The sequence below is a fragment of the Vulpes lagopus genome, chromosome 11 (genome assembly GCF_018345385.1).
Source record: "Vulpes lagopus strain Blue_001 chromosome 11, ASM1834538v1, whole genome shotgun sequence".
NCBI lineage: Eukaryota > Metazoa > Chordata > Mammalia > Carnivora > Canidae > Vulpes > Vulpes lagopus.
In genome coordinates this window covers 43,577,007-43,597,232 of record NC_054834.1, presented here as the reverse complement: position 1 = coordinate 43,597,232, position 20,226 = coordinate 43,577,007, and the positions used below count along the sequence as shown (strand labels likewise).

The 20,226-nt window shown below is 37.1% G+C and overlaps 1 long non-coding RNA gene across 1 annotated transcript in view; it reads right to left on the bottom strand.

The window, feature by feature from the left end:
* LOC121472150 overlaps window positions 1–20,226 on the bottom strand; it is a 121,194-nt gene extending 100,968 nt beyond the window's left edge. The window contains exon 1 of the long non-coding RNA XR_005982783.1: window positions 19,960–20,226. This is a non-coding gene — a long non-coding RNA (uncharacterized LOC121472150). The remainder of the gene's footprint in view (window positions 1–19,959) is intronic.

The following is a 20,226-nucleotide window of genomic DNA, read 5'->3' as shown; positions in this document are numbered from 1 at the left end:
GCTTTATTTACATCAATTCTGTTTATCTCAAGCAAATCCTTAACAAGAACCCAGGACTTCCACCTAATTGCACATGGCATCTTGAAGAACCTTGATGCCTATGCCTATTTTGGCAGGGATGGGGGAGAAGAATCTTATGAGGACACAGTTTTTGGCATTTTAATAATGTGTTAGTGCTACTTGCTCTTTAATATTACCACTCTGTCCTTATTACTTGCATTGAAATTTTGTGCAAGAATTATAGGTCTTTGCCCTAGTATGCCCTCAAACTTGACCAAATGAAGCTCCTTAATCCATATCAACAGATTTCTGCCCCACAGCAAACCCTGGTACTATTACTGCCCTTATGTTTGGAAATATCATATGGCAAGTAGAGCTTGTCTTGTGTCTGGTTGAGGTCTGGCCCTGGTTAGATCCTACGTCCCCACCCTGAATTATGAGACCTAGTAACTGGGCTTTTGTTTTGTCCTCTTCTAAACGAGTATTGAGTACAAGTAGCCCAGCACTCCTCGCAGCTGGACTTCCTAACTTTTGAAACCACCACCCTTTAGCTGAATGCCATGAAACCAAGCACCTGCCAATGTGGACCTTTATCTATACTTAGATGGACAATTCTCAATGGCTGAACCAATGCTCTCAACCTTTAAATAAATAAAGGGCACACACCCATCCTGTCTATTTTTTGGATCTACATTTGATAACACATCTCCATATGTCTCCTTCCCAAATAACCTGTGCCTGATTTACTTGATCTTGTGTGTGAATATAAAGTTCTTCTATGATTCTATGAACCTGCCTGTATTCTTATATCTACTCTTCTCATATTCTTTTTCTAAGAGTTACTTCTGGTAGGAAGTGGAGTGGAAAATATATACAATACAGCATATTTTTAAAAAATTTTTTATTGGAGTTCAATTTGCCAACATTTAGCATAACACCCAGTGCTCATCCCACCAAGTGTCCCCCTCAGTGCCCATCACCCAGTCACCCCAACCCCCCATCCAACTCCCCTTCCACTACCCCTTGTCCATTTCCCAGAGTTAGGTGTCTCTCATGTTTTGTCATCCTCACTGATATTTTCACTCATTTTCTCTCCTTTCCCTTTATTCCCTTTCACTAATTTTTATATTCCCCAAATGAATGAGACCATTTCTTTCTGATTGACTTATTTCACTCAGCATAATACCCTCTAGTTCATCCATGTCAAAGCAAATGGTGGGTACTTGTCGTTTCTAATGGCTGAGTAATATTCCATTGTGTACATAGACCACATCTTCTTTATCTATTCATCTTTCGATGGACACTGAGGCTCCTTCCACAGTTTGGCTATTGTGGACATTCAATATAGCATATTATTAACATTAACTTCTGGGGACGCCTGGGTGGCTCAGCGGTTGAGTGCCTGCCTTTGGCTCAGGTTGTGATCCTGGGGTCCTGGGATCGAGTCCCACATCAGGTTCCCCACAGGAAGCCTGCTTCTCCCTCTGCCTCTCTCTGTGTGTCTCTCATGAATAAATACATAAAATCTTTAAGAAAAATTAACTTCTGTTTCTCTCCCATCTTGTAATGGGGCTACTAGAAATTTAGAAATTATACATGTGATAGGATTTCTTTAATAATCTTTTAAAGTTCACTCCATTATTGTTCTTTTCAATTCATGTGGCAGAGATCTAGAAATGTATCCCAATGTCTTCTTACTCCACCTTCTTTTTTGTGATAGTGTCTGTAATTTTCAACTGGCAAGTGACTGCCAGAATGAAGACCACAGTCCTCAGCCTCCCCTGCAGCAGTAGAGGAGTGAGGGACTGACTGTGTACTGTGCGTGGTATATGAGAAAAAGCAAAGTGTGACTTTTAAAGAGAATGGATGTCCTCTTCCATTCCTTTTGCCTCATTCCCACTACTTGCTGGAATTTAGACAAAGTGATGAATCACCTTGGACCTTGCAAATGAGAACAAAAGTCTACAGATGGCAGAACAACAAGATTAAAAAAGATTGATCCCCTGATGACTATGCGCATCACACTGTTTCATGAGAGAGACAAAATTCTTTTTCAAGGCACTGTTAATTTGGATCTCTGTTTCAGGCAGTCAAAATGACAATTTAACAAACACAACTGATCATTATAAAATATCAATTTCATGGTACATTCATATAGCATTTTTCAATTTTTCAAATATTTCTCTATGTCTCTTTTGATGTTCACAGCTTCATCTAGTCACTGGAACGGATATTACTATTCTGATTTTATAGATGGGGAAACCAAGGCTGACAGAGTCTTTGAGACCTCTCAGAAGATTAGATGGCTAGAAGGCTACACACCAGGAAGGACTGCTTAGGTTTCTGGCTCACACTGTAATGCTCTTTCCACTGGGCTGCCCTGCAGTGGACTGAACCCTGGGTCACATGCATATTGCACATTTGGTTAGGCCTTTGGTTAGGCCTTCTATAAATGAAGACAATAAATGTTTAACTTTCTATGTGAGTCATATTTTAAACTGGAGAACATGAGGGCAAAGATCATGTTTTCCATAACTCATATCCTCCTTGGCACCCAGTACTCTGCCCATTGAGTCTTATCAGTGAAAGGAAACACAGGAAATAGTACAGAGAGATCTCAGGGGCAAGGTAAGATCAGAAGTGTTGTGTCACAAAAAAAAAAAAAAAAAAAAAAAGTGTTGTGTCACAGATCAAAAAAACAACAACAATAACACAATACAAATGAAAAAGAATAAATACAAAACATGCCATGAAATTAAGCCACAACCAGCAGCAGAACTTAAAGTTGAGGAAAATCAGAATTCTGTTCAATGACAGTGCTATGCTAAAGGAATAAAATCACTGATGCCTAAAACAAGGTTACAATTGTCTTTAAATTTAACTCTTTCCTTTTTCCATATACAATGTACTATAATTTAAAAAGAAAAGGGAAAGAGAAAAAACTAATCATAATTAGTTTGAAACACATAATCATTTCTTAGTAACCTGACTTTCAGTGAGGTACCAGAGATATAGTTTGATACTGTGTATACAAAATCCTTGTTTCAAAAATTGAGGTAGTGGAAGTTCCCACACCACTTCCTACTGAAGTTTTCAGCCTGTATCCAAATCCATGCTCAGGGATAAATCAATGGCTGAGGTTCTGCTCATTCTGCTTTAGCCTCTGATGCTAAGACTGCCAATAAAGTAGCTATTGCAGTAGCAATTTAGGGATGAAGGCATTGGCCTATAAGAAATAGATTTGAGAACAATTCATTTTACACAATGTCCAGCCATCAAGTGATATAATTCAATCTCTATCAAGCCATGACAAAAGCAAAAAAGGCTTGAATTCCCTTAGGAATAGAAATCTACTCCCTACCCATCTACATATTTTTAAATGTGAACATTTTTTAATTGGAATATTGCAAACAAACACATTTAAAACCACTTTAGGGAGAATATATAAGTATGTATTCTGCAAGCTTAAGATTATAGTAATCAGTTTTTTGTAAAAATTGCATGCAAATTATTATACTTTGTTTTAGATGACTTTCTAAAATCATTACTTTTTTAAATTCGAAGTTCTGTACTCAACCAATGATAACTCACACACTTCCACAAATGGCTTCCAAATTAGAAACCCATAATTCCTTGATGAATTAAATACCAATTTCCACATTAACCACCTCAGAAATATTGGAGGTATGAATAATATGTGCCCTTCTTTCATCCTCTACAGCTGATCAGTAAATAAATTGTGACAATGCACCTAAAAGCTTCAGGATCCATCAATTTGTCATCTTCACTGCCAATACCTTAGTCCAAGATACCACCACTTCAGGACTTGGACTATTGCAAGAGATTCTCCATTTTTCTCCATATCTACTCTTGCCTTCCCTCCAATTCATTCTACACAGAAGCCCCAGTGTTCTTTTTAAAACTAATAAACAGAAATCCATATATACACACTATTTTCACCAAAAAACATGTACAAAAGCACTCCTTGCAGCATTATTTGTAACAGCATCATGGCATATACAACCCAAATGTCCATAAAAGAAGGAAGGGTACACTAGAATTCTACACAGTAAAGAAAGCAGAATGAGCTACATCTAGGCAAAGCAATATGGATGAATCTCAGAAACATGATGTTGAATGAAGTAAATCAGACACAAAGAAGCACATATAATTCCACATATGTCAAGTTCAAAATTACACAAAACCAATTGGTTCTTTTTCTCCAGCTTTATTGAGGTATAATTGATAGATAAAATTATACATATTTAAGGTATACAATATGACAATTTAATATACATATACTTTGTGAAATGATTATCACAATCCAGTAAATTAAAACACCTATACCTCACAGAGTTTGTGTGTGTGTGGGGGGGGTGAGAATGCTTAAGATCTGCTCTCTTAGCAAATTTCAAGTATACACTAAAGTATTGTTAACTCGAGTCACCATGTTGAGCATTACATCTCCAGAACTTATTCACCTTAGAATTGAAGGCTTGCCCTCTTTGACCAGCATCACTCCAATTCTCCTACTCCTAAGCCTCTGATAACCACCATTCTAGGCTCCATTTCTATAAACTTGACTTTTTTTTTTTAAGATTCCACATATAAGTTAGGTCATACAGCATGCATCTTTCTGTGACTTATTTCATTTAGCATAGCACCCTCAAGGTCCATCCATGTTGTCATAAATGGCAGGATTTCTATATATAGCATTTTTTCTTTACCCATTCCATAACTTGGCTATTTTGAATAATTCTGCAGTGAAAATAGATGTGTATGTATCTCTTCGATATCCTATTCATTTCCTTTGGGTCTATATCTAAGAATGAAATTGCTGGATCACATGGTAGTTCTATTTTTAATTTTTTGAGGAACCTCCATATTGTTTCTATAATGACTAAGCCAATTTGCATTCGCATAAGTAGTACGCAGGGTTTCCTTTAATCTACATCCTTGCTAACACTTGTAATCTCTTATATTTTTGGTAAAAGCCATTCCAACAGGTGTGAAGTGATAGTTCATTGGGGTTCAGAGTTGCATTTCCCTGATGAGGAGTGATGTTGAGCACACTGTCATGTACCCTTTGGCCATCTGTATGTCTTCTTTGGGAAAAGGTGTCTATTTAGGTGGTTTAGGCAAACCCAATTTTTGATGTTGGAAGTCAAGATACTGGTAACCCTGGGAGTAGATAATGACTGGAAGAGGGAATTCTAGGGTGCTAGGACTTCTGTTTTTTGACGTGGGTACTAGTTTCGTGAGTGTTCACTTTGTAAAAATTCATTTAACTACATGTTTACGATTTGCACTCTTTTCTCTACATGTTATACTTCAACAAGTCTACTTAAAAAGACCCACTAATCTAATCATATCATTCTCCTATTTAATAAGTCTTAGGACTGACGGTCAGCACCATTGCCATGCTACAACATTACAACTTTACTTTGACAACACAGCTCCAGCGTCGGAAGAATCATTCTCCTTTTCTGCATATTTTTTTATTTCCTCAAATGCACAGTGATCCTTCCCACCTTGGGGCCAATTCATATGCTAGTTCCTCTACCTGAGGTCTGTTTTCCTGAGCTTTGCCTGGTGAACTACCACTCACCTTTCAGATCTTAGCTTAAACGGACTTCCACAGGGAGGCTTCCCTGACTTCTAGACTAGGTCACCTCCTTCCATTACGCCTTCTTCCCTCTTCTTCTCAGCACTTGTAACATTTGTGGCCTGCTTCACCAATCTCAAATCTAAACACAGTTCTCTCTCTCTCTGTCTCTCTCTCTCTTTCTCTCTCTCCAATTAGCTGCCCAAGAACCCACCAGCACCACTTGGAAGAAGAAAATCTACCATCTCCTTCTTGAAGTTTCCCCTGTATGGTCCAGGCACTCTGGAGTCCAATAATGCATTTGCTTCTAAGTGCAGAACACTGGAGTCTGCATAGCCCATTACAGCACCACTTCTCTCTCAGTGTCAACAGAGCACTGGGTCCAAAGAGTTGGCTGCCTCACTGTGTGGCCCTGCTGTCTGGCAAATGGCAGCAGCACCCCAGGCATGGTTCTGTTTTGCCAGCATGCCTCTCATTCTCCAGCACACACTGGGCTGGAACCTCAGATACTTGCGCCCATCTCTCCTACCTACCAAACCCCCATGTGTGGCAGCTCACAATTCAAACTCAGCCTGCACATCATTCTTCTTGGCCCAAATGGTGTTCTGTTTGTCTGTTTAAGATTGACCTTTATGTATTCATTTTTTATTAGAGAAGGCACTCTTTTATTTTTTAAACAAGAGACTTTTAAAAAGTTTTTATTATAATGTCAGCACCATTTTTCACAGAACTAGAACAAACAATTCTAAAATTTGTCTGGAACCACAAAAGACTCCAAATAGTCAAACCAACCTTGAAAAAGAAGCAAAGCCAGAGACATCACAATTCTGGACTTATAGTTATATTACAAAGCTGTAGTGATCGAGACAGTATGGTACTGGCACAAAAGTAGACACATAGATCGATAGAACAGAATAGAAAAATCCAGAAATAAACTCAAAACTATACCGCCAATTAATCTTTGACAAAGCAGGGAAGAATATCCCATAGGAAAAAGACAGTATCTTCAGTAAATGGTGTTGGGAAATCTGGCATTGACAGGCAGAAGAATGAAACTGGAATGCTTCCTCACATCATACACACAAAGAAATTCAAAATGGATTAAAGACTTAAATGTGAGACCTGCAACCATAAAAATCCTAGAAGAGAGCACAGGCAGTAACTTCTTGACATTGGCCATAGCAACTTCTTTCTAGCTATGTCTCCCAAGGCAAGAGAAACACAAACAAAAATAAACTATTGTGACTTCATTAGAATAAAAATTTTCTGAACAGTGAAGGAAAGAACCAACAAAACTAAAAGATAACCTATGGAATGGAAGAAGATATCTACCAATGACATATCTGATAAGACTGACCTTCGAACGCCAGGAGATTTCACATGAAAATTTGGAGTGACAGCTTCTCTTGAAAATTTGGAAGCTCTTCCAACAATAGGCCCATATTCCAAAATGGCAACATGGGCTTAGCCTAAGCAACAGCTATTCCCTTGAACACAGCATTCACCCTCCTGTTCATCACAGTCCTTGCTTTTCCCTGCTGCCTCCCTAACTTGAGGCCAAATGTCAGTTGGCATTTATCAGTGTGGATGTACTATTTTTTCTTCTGAAGAGTTGAGAGAAAAATGAACTATTTCTTTACATATGTTTGTCTTAGATGTGGGGGAATGAAAGGTAGACCACGCATTTTCATGTTTCAAAAAAAATGGGAAAACCTTTTCATTTCAACCTATGAAAATATTCCTATATACTTATTATACAAAAAGTGTGTCTCTATCAAAAGAAGACAACTTAAGATACCATCGTGACACAATCACAGAAACAAAGCATGCACTGGGACCAATTACCCTAAAAGGCTTGATGAAAATGAATGCACTAAAAGAAGACTAAAATTTCAACTGAGGTTTTTTTATATATATATATATATATAAGTCAGCTATAAGAAAGAAAGAAGAAAGAAGAAAGAAAGAAAGAAAGAAAGAAAGAAAGAAAGAAGGAAAGGAAAGGAAAGGAAAGGAAAGGAAAGGAAAGGAAAGGAAAGGAAAGGAAAGGAAAGGAAAGAAAGAAAGAAAGAAAGAAAGAAAGAAAGAAAGAAAGAAAGAAAGAAAACAAACTAGAGGCTATAAGGCACATCAAATGTTAAATAAACTAATTGCCAAGACATCAATACCTTTAATGGATTATTAATGCATTTTTTAATGTGCCTAATGACTGCAGCAGAGATTATGTATCCTGAACAGAAACAAATTTCTGTAGTTGTAAGTCTTCCCAGAAACACTATTGCTCAACATGCTGAAGTTATAGTGTGAACCTACAGATCAGGCTATAGGGGATGACTTGTGTTCTGTTCACAGATCTCCTCTGTGTGGCTTCTGCAAACTCATCACATCAACAAGAGAAGCAGTTTGCAAGCAATCTGCCTCCTCCAGCAAAAAAGGCCTTCTTCTATACCCAAGGTAAATGTTGCCCATCCATTTTACAAGCATAACTATTAGGCCTCTGAAGATCAGCTCAAAGCTGACTTTGTGTCCCTGCCAGAAGGGGCACTGACACTTCCCATGGACTTCAGAACAAAACAAAACTGCTGCCATTTTCATAATTGTAATTAAATGATTATCTGTGAAATTAGTTGTTTAGTACATATCTTATCTATCATAGTAAAAGTTTTGTAAGGGCCAAAATAATTTCTATGTGTTCACCACTGTATCTCCAGGGTTCAATAAATATACTGGGATGAAATAGGCTTATTAATGGCTATGTAAGTAGCTAGATGGAGCCAAGATCAAAGGGATGGTTCAAATCTTACATTTCTGACTTCCTAATACTGTAAAGTGTCCACACCTCCTCAAGATTCTTGAAATTAAGGGTATCTCAGCCAACCAGCCATCTGGGTCCCAAGCAGACCATTATAAGTGGTCCAGCTGCCAGCAGGTAAAGTCGTGGAAAAAGTGAGTACATGCTACAGACTCCAGCAGCTGCCTTAGAAACTAGCAGTTCCTCCTCTGCACAGCTGACCTGTCTCTGGGTGGTAGACCAGCCTCCATAATGGCTCCCAACAAACCATACCTGATACCCAGGCACTACTCTTGGGTAGTCCTCAACACAGTTTACCAGAAATTAGTCTGTGTGACCAATAGCTTATGTTACTCTTGAGGTTAGGTTATAAAAAGACTGATTTCCACCTTGGGCACTCACTCTCTTTCCCTCTCAGATTGCTTACTCTGGGGGAAGCAAGATGCCATGTTGTGAGCACTCATAAGGGGAGGTTCACGTGGTAAGGAACTAAAGCCTCCTCCAACAACCACTAAAGAACAGAGGCTTGCTGATATGAATCAGCCTGGAGGCAGATTCTCTCCAGTTAAGCCTTAAGATGTCAACAGCCCTCACCAGCAACTTGGCTGGAATCTCAAGAGAGAAGCTGAGCCAGAGCCACCCGGCCAAGCCACTCCTGGATTTCTGACCTTCTTAAACCCTGTGAGATAAAAACTTTGTTTTGTGTTAAGCCGCCAAGTTTCGGGATACTTTGTGACACACCACTGGATAAATAGTACACTCGGAGAATGATTTTCAAGCAAAGCCCTATCAAAGTAGTAGCTCTACATTAATATCTAATCTAGTAATTCTTGCTGTACTATTATCTAATGTTTCTTGTAATTTTTTTGTATTTCCCAAAAGTCTTAGGCTCTTCACTGGAATGAATATTACAGAACTTTTTTGATGCCTCAGGACAATGCCAAGTGCATGGTTAGCAATCAAAGCAGGACAATGCCAAGTGCATGGTTAGCAATCAAAGCAATCAAGTAAACATATAATACTTGCTGAATTAATTTTTTAAACAATGTTTCAATAGAGTATACTATTGCATGTTGTTTCACCTTAATGCTGTTAGAAAAGTAGTCAAGGTACTATGCACTAAGTTAAAATAATAAAACACACAAAGAAAATACTTCTCTCTGAAGAACTGATTATAAACAGCATTCAAATAATTTGGCACAAGGGATATTTTTATTAAATAAGACCTCTGACAAGGATCTCTGATTTCTATAACTTTGATTTCCCTTTCTTGTAGTCAACATTGACAGGAAAACGTGTTAGGAGAGGAGGGGCATGAGCATGAAATAAAAAGGCACAAATGAAAGAATTTGACAATTAACATGAAATAGTGATATGATGTTGAAAGATATAGAAATGTAAAAAGAAATATCTAGGGACGCTTTGGTGGCTCAGTAGTTTGGCACCTGCCTTTGGCCCAAGATGTGATCCTGGAGACCTGGGATCGAGTCCCATGTCAGGCTCCCTGCAAGGTGCCTGCTTCTCTCTGCCTCTGTCTCTGCCTCTCTCTGTGTCTCTCATTAATAAATAAATAAAATCTTAAAAAAAAAAAAAAAAAGAAATATCTAGAGCAAAATTTCTCAAGAAATCTCAAATGCCTTGCTTAAAGTATCTTAACACAAAAGAATAGTAACCAAAGTGGAAATTTTTGTGTTGAGACCCACTAGCTAAGTACTCTTTTCCAGAGAGATTCTATCTTCAAAGTTTTGTTTGTAATGATATTTCTATGAAGATTTTATTTTATTTTTAAAAAGATTTTATTCATGATAGAGAGAGAGAGAGAGAGAGAGGCAGAGACACAGGCAGAGGGAAAAGCAGGCTCCATGCCAGGAGCCCGACGCGGGACTTGATCCCAGGTCTCCAGGATCACACCCTGGGCCAAAGGCAGGCACTGAACCGCTAAGCCACCCAGGGATCCCCTCTATGAAGATTTTAAAATAGGTAATATGCCATTTAAACTAGGCCACCAAATAAAAATTTTTAACATTTACAAAGATTTATTAAAATTCCTCGATATCTTTTGATATATAGCTGATTTCTCTGTCGACTGCTGTCAGTTTGATGTAACAATGATAGATTTGTGAGATGATTGTCTGTCTTTGGGTCCTAGATGTAGACAGCTCTTTGAATAATTTTCATCAGGATGAAGATTCCATATGTGAACAAAATGATCCAATTTTACATTAGATTTATGACTTCACCTGATTCAGATGATCAAATCTAAATCTTGTGAGTCTTATTATGCCATAAAGTTAGAAAATTTTGAAAATACGATGGGGGAGGGGGTGCCACAAGCATATAGGAGATAGCTCGAAAGAGTCCCACAGGACAAATTTGGAACAGTAACAAATTTGTAAGCCATTAAAAAAATAGGAATCCATGAGTCTGAACTGATAATAAACAGATAAAGATACAAATAGAAAATGGGAGAAGGAAGGGCATTGTTTCAGCATTCAGTTGGCTGAGCACCAACTGGTTGACATGGAGGAGAGAGAGCTCAAGTTGCAGAGCTACCATTTGGCAATCATCACAGGAAAGCAGGAATGACTAGTTCAAGCAAGAAGTATCAATGGAAGTTGAACTGAAGAGGAAATTTTGGATGAGAAGCAGTATATTTGTACAGTCTTAAAGCATCTTTCCACAAGTTGCTTATTAAATATGCAAGGAAAAGCTACTAAATATAAATATATAGTGAGGAAATTGGATGGCAGCTTGACCAGGTGATTAGATATCACCACCAAAGAGCAAAAGCATATTGTGTGCCTCGAGACAGTGTATCTTGAGAAGGTCTCAGCATCAATTAAGTAGGATTCCAACTGAGGATAGTCATGAGGAAATATCTGACAAACCCAAAATGAGAAGTATCTTATTTAAAAGAAGGTGATTATGTTCAAGTATGGCATTATCAAGAAAGACTGGGGAATTCCTCCAAATTGGAGAAGATTAAAGAGCCATGCCAGTTATATTGATATGTAATCCTAGACTGGATCCTGTACTGGAAGGGGGAAATGGTATTAAACTGCTTATTCATTAGGGCTTTCTCACTTTCTTGGTATTTTTAGAACCCTGAGACCACCATGTGAAGAAGCATCTGATAGCCAATGGGATGATGAGACATTGCATGGGACAGAGATAAGTTGTCCCAGCTCAGCCCCATCCAGACCAAGCTCCCAACCAATGAAGCTACAGAAGCTTTTGACCAAAACTAATCAAACAATGGATAGTCATGAGAGTGATGCCTTCATAGACTATCCAGCTCTGGCCAATCCAACCAACTAACAGAATCATGAAAAATAATAAATGTTGACTGTTTTAACCATTAAGTTTTTCTGTGGTTTGTTATATACTAAAGCTACTTTCCCTCTGAAATAGTGGCTGTTGATAATAAGAGAGCTAAAACTGTCACAATACTGACACATCTTTTAAGATGAAGTTATAAATAAAATAACTGGAAAAGTGTAACATATTGAAGTGGACTTTATAAGACAACTCTTTTAAGTTTAATTTTAAATTCAAGGGCTTTACTTTCTTTAAGGGATTAATCAAAATATCCTTTTTAAAAAAAAAAAGAAATTACATCTTTGTGGAAAAAAATCTGTTGCACATAAAAGACCAATATTATTGATAATTTCACCAAGCTAATTGCTAACTTCCATATTTTTACACTGATACCATTTTGTGATTATAAGCAGGATTTGTTTTCTCAAGTGACCAAGATATCAGATTGTCCTCTTAGAAATGGTTCTAAAAGAGTGGCATGATTAAGTAAAGGATACGTTTTTTCCATTGCCCTATTGGGCAGGCTAAATAATAAATTTAGAGTAATTTTCCAATGTTTCAGTATGGAATAAGAGTATGACCATGTACAATGTAAGCTGATACAGATCACCAATAATACTTTCTGGGCTTTTCAATAAAAGCACATTCTTCTCTCATTTATAGCCCAGAAAAGATTGTAACATACACTCCTCTTACTGTAGCCTAGGAGACTTTGGGTAAGCTCCTATTTTCCATACTGGTAACTTTAGAAATCCTAATGACTTTCACCTGAAGAAGACAGGTAATAAAGACAGGTAAAGGATATTAAAATTAAAGTTTTGACTGAGATAGAAGATACAACAGATTTGAAATCCTAAAACCCAATCATCATCTACATAATTCACAAAGGCAGAGAATTGTTCTTAGAGTTTTGAAATGCCTCATCCAATAAGAATATAAAAGGACCTGCTGAGATAAGGAGATATATCTTTGAGATGATCACCTTTAGAGAGAGTTGGTGGCTACATTGTGGTTGGGGAAAGAGTGAGAGGATAACAGCGATTGGAGGTATAGGGTAGGCACTACATCTCAATGCAAGAATAATAAAGAAGTTTCCCAAGGACTCCAGGGAGAACTGAACAATGTTTCTTGCAGTTGAGGTCTTAGAAAATTTGTGCTAACTCATGTCAGAGCTAACACAGATGGTAGCCTGAGCTACATCTGGGCAGATGTTCTCCATGGACTAGATGTGGAACATAAGGAGAAGGGAGTGGTATGGGTTGTCTCCTGGAGAAGCAGAGTGACCTTAGAAAACAAAAAGCTGGAGGTCAAGAGGAAGTTATTTCAAGAAGCCACCAGGAAAAAAGACAGGAAGTTTCCCAGGTCCCGTAAACTAGAGAAGAGAGGCACCCAGCGTGAAACCTCTGTGAATCCACAAAATATATCCACAAGAGCCGAAGTCTGCTCTGAGCCTATGCTGGGCTCAGAATATGAAGTCAGCTCCCAAGGGTACCAGTCCCTATAGGAATTTTCCATGTCTAGCCATTCCTCTCTCCTAGCTCCAGTGTTGCAGTTGAAGTGGAGGGGCAGGTCAGCTTTGGGAGAGGAGAGAACTAGGGAGGAAGAAATGGAGAAATAGAGAAGCTGCCAAATCCTGACCCCTCCCTACTGTGAGGATGTGGCATTAAATCAAATTTGAGTTTTGGTTAACTATACATTTTAATTTCTGAATTAATCCTTTGTTTAGGACTTAAGTAACTATAGTACTGTCATGTAAGAAGAAGCAGAAAAAAAAAAAGAGGAAGCAGAAAAGTAAAGGTCCTGTGGAAAATTTCATATGGAGGAAAATAAAAGGATTACACACAAAAATATATATATAATGTGACTGTATTTAGAGACAGAACTTTTAAAAAGTCATTAAGTTAAAATGAAGTCATTAGAGTGACTCCTAATCCAACATGACCAGTGTTCTTATAAGAAGAGAACCTTAGAACACAGACATACACATAGGGAAAACCACATGAAGACAGAAGAAGACAGCTATCTACAAGTAAAGGAGAAAGGACCCAGGAGAAACTGACCCTGCTGACACTTTGATCTTAGACTTCTAACCTCCAGAATTGTGAAAAATCAATTTCTGTTCTTTAAGCCACCAAGTCTGTAGTATTTCGTCATGGTAACCCTAGAAAATTAACACAATACTTTCCATATATAGGGAGAGAAGGATTTAGTAATTTGCAGAAAATCTGTATAAGGTTGAATTGCATTTTTGAAATTATGCCTTGACCAATTGTAACTTCTGTCTTTCCCTCTCAAGTATAAAATACATACATACTCAAGGACAAGAGTCCTAGTATCCATCAGTGCTGTAGCAGGCTTTGTTCTGAGAAAATATTTAAGGCTCTTTAGAGCTTTTATCAACTTTTCATTATCACCCTTTGATTCTATAAGGAGGAACCATCTATACTAATCAATCACGTGTAGATACAGAGGGGTTTCTTTGGAATCAACATCAATACATACTGTTAGGTCCAGGTTGGACATTTCATGCCTGCCTGTTATCAGAATTGTTTGGTATCATACAAGGTTAGGTTATATTTTAATTTACAATCTATCTTCTACTTGTTTCTAGTGTTTTGACAAACGATTCAGAACAGTTGGTGAATTGGAAGTATATATATACAAATTTTGCCAGATATGTTGAAAAAATGAGCAACAATATCTAACCTTAAAGAGACCCTACATGCTCATAGTATATTGTTTGCATAGATGCCCCAATTAATGGCTTCCCTGTATCCATACCCCTTGTAATGTGCCCTTGAAGGTTTTTCTATCAAGAGGTGGAATCTGTTTCCTCATTCCTTCAATCCAGGCCTGACTTGTGACCTGTTATGGCCAACAAAAAGTAGTGGAAGTGAAAGTGTGGCAATTCTGAGTCTAGGCCTCAAGGGGTTTTACATGCTTCTGTTCTCTCTGGTTCCTAAGTCTTTGCCATGAGAACATACCTAGAATCTTACACTGGGTAATGAGAGACAGACAGCCTACTAACTCACTGTTGCTCTAGTGGTCAGCCAATCAACTTCACACATAAGAACCAGTCCATCCTAGACTAAAGCCATACTGCAGTCAACCAGCCAGCTGAATATAGATGCCTGAGCTAGCCCAGCCAAGAACAGCCCAACATGGGTTAAAAGCAAGATTAAGACCAAGCCCAGAAAAGACCAAATGACCCACAGACTAATAATAAATGCAATAACAAATGGTTTAGGGGTGGTACATAATACATGAATAGCTAACCAATGTAACATCTGTTGTCAACTGAGTCTTAATCCTTATCTCAATATGACCTGATTGTAATCCTCCAGAAGTAGGGCTCTTATTTGGTACATGCAGAATCTAAATTATTATTCAAGGCTTGTGGAGTTCAATTTTATTTTCTTTGAATGCAATTCCATGCAGAGGCTAGAGACCAATGACTATCTTCAGCCAAATCCTTCCTGAAAATACATTTTATTTGGCAAGAAAAATAACAACAAAAAAATACACAGTTTTTAAGTCTTTGGATTTGGTTGTCTTTTTTCTTTATCTTTAGGAGATCTATCCATCTATCTATCAATCTACATATCTATATCTATATCTGTCTATCTATCTATCTATCTATCTATCTATCTATCTATCTATATACACATTTATATTCTCTAGTAGAGTACATTCCCATCAATTCTACTACTTACACAATTTATATATATTACTGGCCTGGTCCTAGTGTATTTTATTTTATTTTATTTTTTAAAGATTTTATTTATTTATCCATAACAGACACAGAGAGATGCAGAGAGAGAGGCAGAGACACAGGGAGAGGGAGAAGTAGGCTCTATGCAGGGAGCCCGACTTGGGACTCGATCCCAGGTCTCCAGGATCATACCCTGGGCTGAAGGCAGCACTAAACCACTGAGCCACCTGTGCTGCCTGGATATTTTAGATTACAGTCCCTATGTACATTTTGACTGTATGGTTGTTTTTTTTTTTTTTTTTAATCAGTACATCTCTGATTTAACATATTAACGGAAACTCTAACCATTGCAATAAGGCAAGAAATAAAAGGCACACAGATTGAAAAGGAAAAAATAAAACTGGCTCCATTTGTAAATGACATTAGCATAGAAAGTACCAAGAAATCTACCAAAACAAAAACAAAAACAAATAATAACCCTTCTCAGCGAGTTTAGCAAGGTTGTAGGATACAAAATCAGCATAAAAACATCACTTGTATTTCCATATACTACCAATAAACATGAAGAGGTTGAAATTAAAAATACAATGTCATTTATAATCACTCAAAAAAGGAGTAATATTTAGATATAAATCTAACAACTTATATGCTGAGAACTACAAAATGCTGATAAAAACATCAAATAAAATCCAAGTAAGTGGAATACATACTCTTTTCATGGATTAGAAGATTCAACATATTAAAGATGCCAATTATACCAGTATTTAAGCAGTATTTAAGCAGATTCACAGTTATATTTATGGTGAGAAAATATATGCTATGCTTGGTGGCATCTTTGTTGACACTTCCATGCAAACATATAAATCTACCGCTAGCAAATGGTCAAGTTAAACCCTTACATTTTCACAACAGAATGGTAACTCCTTCAAGTCACATGGCATCTATTTGGAGATGGAAATGGAAAATAACAATTATTATCAATAATATTATAATACTCATTAGGTATGACAATAATTATGGACAACACATGGAAAATGTGATTCTTAGCTATATGACCATGGAAAGCAGGCAAGAAGAATCAAGGAAACATGATACCAGCAAAGGAACACAGTAAACTCCCATTAACTGAATACAAAGAAATGGAAATACATGAGTTGTCTAACAAAGAATTCAAAATAATTGTTCTAAAGATGCTCAGAAAGCTATAAAAGAACATGCACAAACAATTCAATGAAACCAGGAAAACAACAAAAGAACAAAATGAGAAATTCAACACAGAGAATAGATAAAAAAAATATTTTTTGAGGCTGAAGAATACAGTGACTATAATAAAGAATTCACTAGAGAGCTTCAAAAGCAGACTGGACCAAGTGGAAGAACAAATCAATGAGCCTGAAAACAGGTAATTTGAAATTACCAAACCAGAAGAGCAAAAAACAAAACAAAACAAAACAAACAAAAAACAAAAAAACAAAAAACACAAAAAAGAAGAAGACAGGAAGAGAGATACAGAATTAATGAAAAATCAATAAAAGGAACAATCTATACATTACTGGAATCCTAGAAGAAGAGAGGGAAAGGGGGCAGAAAACATATTTGAAGAAATAAGGGTTTAGAACTTCCAAAAATTAGTTAAAATTTGCACATCCAAATTCAGGAAGCTAATAGATGCCCAAACAAATTCAACTAAAAGAGATCTTCTCCAAAACACAGTATAACAAAACTCAAAAAACAAAGACATAATCTTGAAAGCATCAAGGGAAAAGAAGCTTGTCATTTACATGGAACACCCATAATGCTGTCAATGGATTTCTCAGCAGAACCTTACAGGCTGGGAGAGGTGGAATGATGCATATTTAGAATGCCAAAAGAAAAAAACTGCCAACAAAGAATACTCTATTTGATAACTATCCTTTGGAAATGAAAAAGAGATTTAAAAAATGAAAAATAGATAAAGTTCCCAGAGGAACAAAACTGAGGAAGTTCATCACCACTAGGCCTGCCTTACAGAAAAAAAGATGCTGAAAGGAAATGGTCAAGCTGAAATGAAAGGAACTACTAACATGAAAATATGAAAATATAAAACATACTAGTAAAGATAAGTACAGAGTTAAATTCTAAATACTCTGATATTGTAACATGGTAATGTTTTAATCACTTAACTCTAATATAAAAGGAAAGAAGTATAAAAATAAGTATAGCTACAATAACTTAATGGGTACATAATACAAAAAGATTTAAATTGTGACATCAAAAACATAAAATATGAGGGTATGTGTAAAAAGGGTAGAGTTTTTTTAATGTAATTGAAGTTAAGTTGCTATAGTTGCTATCAGCCCAAAATTGATTGTTATATCTAAAAAATGTTTTGTGTGAGCTTCAGGGTGACTACAAAGCAAAAACCTACAGTGGATAGAGACAGATAATGAGAAGGGAATCAAAGTATATCACTACAGAAAACCCTCAATTCACAAAGGAAGGTAGCAAGAGAGGAAGAAAGAAACAAAGAAACTGCAAAACAGAAAATAATGAACAATATGGCATTAGTAAGTCCTTACTTATCAATAATTACTTTAAATGTAAATGGAGTAATTCTTCAATTGAAAGGCACAGAGTGGCCAAATGAATAAAAAGAGAGAGACCCCAGTTTACGCTGCCTACAAGAGATTTGTCAGCTCTAGGGACATACAAAGGTTCAAAGTGAAGAGATGAGAAAAGATATTCCACACTAAGGGAAACTTAAAGAAAGGAAGGGTACCCAAACTTATAGCAGACAAAATAAACTTTAAGTCAAAAACTGTAATGATGGGGCACCTGGATGGCTCAGTGGTTGCCTGAGTCAGCCTTTGGCTCAGTCATGATCCCAGAGTTCTGGGATCGAGTCCTGCATCAGGCTTCCTGCAGGGAACTTGCTGCTCCTTCTGCCTATGTCTCTGCCTCTATCTCTCATGAATAAATAAATAAAAATCTTTAAAGAAAACTGTAATGATAGACAAAGAAGGATTATATAAACCATTATAAGGATAATAGGGTTAACTCATCAAAAGGATATGACAGCTGTAAATATTTATGTACCCAACACTGGAATACTTAATATACTTAAATATATACAGCAAATACTTACAAATCTGAAGGAAAAATAGACAAAACAATAAGAGTAAGGGACTTCAATACCACACATTCAACAATGGATAGATTATCCAAACAGAAAATCAATAAGGAGGGCACCTGGGTGACACAGTGATTGAGCATCTGCCTTTGGCTCACTAGTGATCCTTGGGTCCTAGGATCAAGTCCCAAATTGGGCTCCCTGTGAGGAGTCTGCTTCTCCCTAAGAGTAAGGGACTTCAATACCACACATTCAACAATGGATAGATTATCCAAACAGATAATCAATAAGGAGGGCACCTGGGTGACACAGTGACTGAGCATCTGCCTTTGGCTCACTAGTGATCCTTGGGTCCTAGGATCAAGTCCCAAATTAGTCCCCTGCTTCTCCCTCTGCCTGTGTCTCTGGAATCCTAGGATCAAGTCCCAAATTAGTCCCCTGCTTCTCCCTCTGCCTGTGTCTCTGGAAAGAAGAAAAGAAAAGGAAAAGGAAAAGGAAAAGGAAAAGGAAAAGGAAAAGGAAAAGGAAAAGGAAAAGGAAAAGGAAAAGAAAAGAAAAGAAAAAGGAAAGAAAAGGAAAAGAAAAGAAAAGAAAGAAAAAGAAAGAAAAGAAAAGAAAGAAAGAAAGAAAGAAAGAAAGAAAGAAAGAAAAAAAAGAAAAGAAAGAAATGAAATGAAAAGAAAAGAAAAGAAAAAAGGAGAAAGAAAGAAAAACAATAAGGAAACATTGGACTTAAATTGTACTTCTGAGCAAATGAACCAAACATACAGAACATTCCATCCACTAACAAATACACATTCTTTTCATCAGCTTACAGGACACAGTCCAGGGTATGTTAGGTCATAATTCTCAGCAAATTTAAAAATATTTAAATCATACTAGGCATCTTTCCTGATCACAATGATATGAAACTAAAAATTGATAAAAGAAGGAAAAGTGGTAAATTCAAGAATATGTGGAGATTAAACAACACACATCTGAACAATCAATGGGTCAGAGAAGAAATCAAAAGGGAAATAAACCAATATTTTCAAACAAATGGAAACGGAAATGCAACATACTGCAACTTAGGGATGCAGCAAAAGCAATTCTAAGAGTGGCATTCATAACAAGTAAGTGACCATATTTAAAAAATAAATAAAAACCTCAAGTAAATAACTAACTTTATACCTCAGTGAATTATTCTAAAAAGAACAAACTAAGCCCAAAGTTAGTAGATGGAAGGAAATAACAAAGATCAGAGCAGAAACATATGAAATAGGGAGTAGGAAAACAATAGAAGACTTCATCAAAACGAAGAGTTGTTTCCTTCAAAAGATAAAATTAACAAACTTTTAGCTAGGCTTACCAAGAAAAGAGAGGACAAAAAAATAAAATAAAATTATAAATGAAAAATAAGATGTTAAAAACCGATACCCAGGTACCTGGGCCGCCCTGGCGCGGAGGTTGACAGAGCCCTTGGAGGTCACAGGGCGCTGCCCGGTGGCCGTCGGGCCGTGTCTGCATGCATGTGCGCCCCCGTCCGCGGTGTGTTGTGGGGCACGGGGCAGGTGGGAACCCCCTGGGTGCCTGTGAAAAATAAATAAATTAAATAAATAAAAATAAAAACAGATACCACAGGGGCACCTGGATGGCTCAGTCACTTAAGTGTCTGACTCTTGATTTTGGCTCAGGTCATGATCTCATCAGCA